We start from the raw sequence: 4,977 nt of genomic DNA, 5'->3' as shown, positions 1-4,977 counted from the left end.
GAAATTTATAATGCTACATTACGCTTGATTCATTACCGCTCTCCTTATTTCACTCACAGCAGTCCTGTTTGTGTCAACAAAACTTCATGAAAAGCACTGCCTTTTACCCCGAGGGGGACTGATAGCTGTGTTCCCTGTACCACGGCCCTGTTTTTCTAAATAAGATTTTATCTACAGCTATTTCAGCTTGCTTTCTGCTCCTTTATGCTGATTTAAGTTTAAAATTGTAATAAGAACTTTTCAGTAGTTTTTTCTGTTAGGATTGTTACTAGGACAAAGATAAAATATTCGTGGGTCTTTTTCTAACGAATATTCCAAATTTGCAAATCTTTATGACGTGCTTTAACTGCTGCCAAGGGGAGGAAAAGGAACACCAGACGACGTGATGCTGCAAAGCTCAGACTAATTTATTGGGCCAAGCAAGGGACAGGCTTTGCCAGAAACAGCTTTTCACGCGCTCAGACAGCCCCATCAACTGAGACCTGTCTCTCTCATCTCTCCAATGAGTTAGTGATGTTCGTTCCAGCTGGTCCCAGGGGTGAGCTTTGGGCAGTGGCTTGGCTTCAGTGCGTGACGGCGTCAGCTCGGATGCTACGCGGTGTCGGACATCCGTGTGACAGCGCTGCCCTTGTCGCCAGCCCTGAGGGTCATTACAGTGAGGTGTCAGCACTGGCCACCGGCTCCCTCTGGTCATGATGACATCCTGCTACAGCTCTCCGATGGTTTCAGGTATGCTCTCCCGTCAGGCGTTGGTCTGTGGCCCATATCAGGCTCATGCCATGTTCTGCATCGCCCTGTTGGCTGCATCTCAGCCCGTTTGCTCCATGCCCAGCTCTTGGCCCAGAAGAGGCCAGGGTACTCCTATGTCACCTCAAATTGTGGAGAGGAACTTCCTGCGGTTAAGCTTTGCATCTTTTGGGAGTCTGGGCCTAAATGTCTCCTTTTTTGATTAAATACAGAACTGATGAAACATATATAAGTTATTACTGGCTGTTGTATGACAACAGACCAGACCAGAAGACTGACTAATAAAAAAGACAAGTAAATTACTCCTTTTTTGCTCTCTCTGAGACATTGCCATTTCATTTATTTCCCATCACATTTCCCTTGTCTCAGCGGCAGGGCCCCCTTCTGCCCGGCTGGATGAGTGCAAGGGTCTCACAGATGCTGGGGCAGGGACCCGTACTCCAGCCACCATCCTGGGCAGACTTTGGCTCATTGTCCAGGTGGAGGTCAGGGCATGACTGGCCACCTGGGTCCTCATGGCCACGTCCCTGGCATCCACCGGAAGTCCTTCTAAACTCAGAAAATTCTGATGGTCAGTCCTGGGAGTCCATAAGAGTGGTCTGCCTGTTGGCCTAAAAGAGAAAGCACGTGAAATGTGTTTGTGTAAAAAAAAAAAAGAAAAATATAAAAGGAGGAACAACTGAGAAAGAGCTTCAGAAACAAATCCCTTTTCTCTAGTGTGTTTGAGGAGCAGCTGGCTGCAAATGATAATTGTCCTCTATTTAGGAACAATAAATTAAAGCAGAGTGAAATAAAGGGAGTGATATTCCCAAAGACCTAGCTGATAATTTATAAGGGCTTGTAATGACTGTAATTAAATATATATTAGAAATCTATAACTACAATATGAAGCTGATTTAAAATGACAGTTACTTTCTTGCATTATGTACCTCTTCCTAATGATGACTTGTGTATGACAAAGCTGAATTAACAATGTTTGTATTAAAATGTACTCAGTGCATGCTTGCTGCACAAACCCATCAGATTTGGAAATGAGATCCTTTTCAAGAAAGTCTTCAGACCTTAAAAGGACACTGGGGCTTCCGAGTTAGGGAATTACTGGGCAAATTCATATATTACACTGTAAAAATCTGCAGGTGCAGAATTGTCTGCAGCAGAAGCAGACAAGGAAATACAAATTTTAGCTCTCCCTGTGTGCTTGCAAAGTTACAGAGCAACGTTCTGAGTTTCAGAGCAACGGTGATCATGTTCCCTTTAAGAAGCCACTGCCTGTCACATGGCACACTCCTTTCAAAATTTAATTACATAGCAAAGCCTTGTTTCCCTTAATGAGATTCCCAATTAATTGTAGAGTACTGTATTGAATTAAACCCTACAATTTTTTAGAACTAAGGGCCCCAAACTGGAGATCTGGGAGCCCAGATCCCCAAGAACGGCAGCAGTCCCTGAAAGCACAGCAGTAGAATTTCTTGCGTGTGAAAACTAGTCTTAAATCTTCCAATAAATGGTTTCCATTAGCAGCTGTTCAATGGTTAATTATGTCTCACTGTAGGTTTCTCCTCTTTCTGTGTGCGTGTGCCTGAGCACCTGCCTTCCTCCTCGCTTCAGAGGTACCTGGAGAAGATCTGGTAGGACAGTAAGAAAGGTAACGCTGCCCTCCCAGCGCCCTGCATCTCACTGGCGCGCGTCCCCTGGCATCTGCCTGGTCAGGATCTGGAGGAGAAAATGGGGAAGTTACACTGTGGACACCCTGAGAGCCAAATTAGCCCTCATACCTCTAATATCTCAAAATGTGTTGCCAAATCCATGTATGTCATAACAGCTGATTGCAGCTGCTAAGGAGCCTAGCCTGTCCCTTATTCTCTCTTTTGTGATATGCTCTAAATTGTCTTATTTTTTTTTTTCCTGAAAATAGAAGATGCATTTCAAATGTGAATTTGGAATGCAGCTATGTTTTGGACTTGCAACTTTTAATTGCTCAGAATGTGGTACTATGCTGTGTGGTGGGAAAAGAACGGGCTCTGTCTTACGTAAGTCCAAATTTTTTGCAATGCTTGGATCAGAAGGAATGTGCTGGGATAAAAAGTGCTATGCGTTATTGGAAATACTGGCCAGTTTAGTGCTCTGAGGAAAAAAGCTAAGTAAGAATAATGTGGCGCACTTCTGGAGGCCGTCCAGCAACTGGCAGAAAGAGAACTGAAGCAGTATTATTTCAGCTGTGAAAATGAAGAAGGTTTCTAATCACTAATGCCCAAATCCTGCTCCAGTGCTTTGCTTAATAACAACTGTGTTAAAACACATCTAAATGGATTGCTGAAATGTTTGACCGAACTGGAATAAGAGGAGAGCAGAGGTCAGGCAGGGCTTGAGTCTTGTTTCTGAAATTTTGGGCAGAGGGTTAGGCATGGCTAACAGCCAAACTTCCACCCAGCTGCTCACTTCACCCCCTCCAGTGGGATGGGAGAAGAAAATAGGAAAAAAACATGAACAATAGAGCTCGTGGGTTGGGATAAAGTTGGGAGATTGCCTACCAATTACTGTTTAGGGGAAAATAGACTTGACTTGGGGAAAATTAGTTTTAATTTATCGCCAATTAAAATAGATGTGAGTAGTGAGAAACAAAATGACAAACATTAAAACACCACCTTTCCTCCCCCCTTTTCCAGGCTCAACTTCACTGCTTCACTCCCAATCCTTTACCCCCTCAAGCAGCGCAGGGGGATGGGGAACGGGGGTTGTGGTCAGTCCATAACCGCTCTTCTCTGCTGGAAACCAGTCCTCTGGCTGGAAATGTCTGTGCCTGGCATGGGGCCGCCCCGGGCCATTTCTCCCAGGGGCCACCCCTGCAGCCCCCCCAACGCCTTGACTCTTGCACCTGATGAAACACCTTTGAAGTCACAGGGCAGTTCTTGCGCTTTATTGAACTGAGACCAAGGCCAGAAGTCAGCACTGGTTTTGGTCTCTCATCTCATGCTGGATGGTCACCCAGAAAATTAATGGAAAACCTTGGAAAATGAAAGGCTCCCTGTGCATGGTTAGATAAGCAGTGGTGCATGGTCAGATAAGATCAGAAATGCCGTCAACTTTCTCATGTCTTTCTTTGACAGAGGAAAAAAATTAGTAATGAAACACATACAAAGATGCCAGTGGATATGAAAGAAATGTAAACATAAATATAAGCAAGCCAGCAAGGGCAAGGGTGAAGGTTCAGTGCAGTTAGCAAATGGGAATTTCATGTGAGAAATGGGACAAAGAAGAACTTTTGTAATTGCCTTATTTCAACTGGCCTGTATATGCCACCACAGTGTGCTGGCATTTCTGAATAGCATTTTGCATAGCATTTTGCCAGATAGTTGCATATTGCAAGTACTAAGTATATTTACCCCAATTACATAATTATGTACCATTATACAAGTCAAATAACTGCATTAGAATTGACAAAATTCTATATATGTCCTCTCTTTCTAATGTAATGCTATCAGAGTAACCTAAACACCCACTGAAATACAGAAATAGGCACATATGGGATTATTTTCCTCCATGTATCCATATGCTTCTATATTTAAATCACTGCTAATTATGTATATGCATATAAGAGGCCGTATCACTCTCTACAACCACCTGAAAGAAGGTTGTAGTGAGGTGGGTGTTGGTCTCTTCTCCCAAGTAGCAAGTAATAGAACAAGAGGAAAAGACCTCAAGTTGCACCAGGGGAGGCTGAGATTGGGTACTAGAAAATATTTCTTCACCGAAAGGGTTATCAAGCATTGGAACAGGCTGCCCAGGGATGTGGTTGAGTCACCATCCCTGGAGGTATTTAAAAGACGTGTAGATGTGGTGCTTAGGGACATGGTTTAGTGGTAGACTTGGCAGTGCTAGGTTAATGGTTGGACTTGATGGTCTTAAAGATCTCTTCCAACCAGAATGATTCTATGATTCTATAATTTCTTTATTGCTGTTCATTTTTCAGAAAAAAAAAAAGAAAAAACATCAGAGCGAAGTGTTTATACTATTTTCATACAGATGAATAAAGAAAACATTAGAAAGCATCTACCAAGATTTATATTTGATGTATTCTCATTTAAACTTGTAATTTTAAAATATGAAGATTCCTAGAGGTGCAATGGTACAGGTATGACCTAATGCTCTTTTCACTCTTTCCACCATTTCAGTGCAAATGGTGACTGTACTGAGGGCAGAGATGACTCTGAAGACACACAGCCCCTCTCC

The 4,977-nt window shown here is 43.1% G+C and overlaps 1 long non-coding RNA gene across 1 annotated transcript; it reads left to right on the top strand.

Annotated features, from left to right (window-relative positions):
* Positions 1–229: 229 nt before the first annotated feature.
* Positions 230–2,392, top strand: LOC129204910 (uncharacterized). Its single transcript, XR_008576532.1, has 2 exons — positions 230–729; positions 2,300–2,392. It is a non-coding gene; the product is annotated as an uncharacterized LOC129204910 (long non-coding RNA).
* The last annotated feature ends 2,585 nt before the right edge of the window (positions 2,393–4,977 follow it).

This window comes from Grus americana, chromosome 3 (assembly GCF_028858705.1).
Source record: "Grus americana isolate bGruAme1 chromosome 3, bGruAme1.mat, whole genome shotgun sequence".
NCBI classification, from domain to species: domain Eukaryota; kingdom Metazoa; phylum Chordata; class Aves; order Gruiformes; family Gruidae; genus Grus; species Grus americana.
Note: the sequence above shows the minus strand (reverse complement) of the source record. Positions and strands in the feature narration are given on the sequence as shown.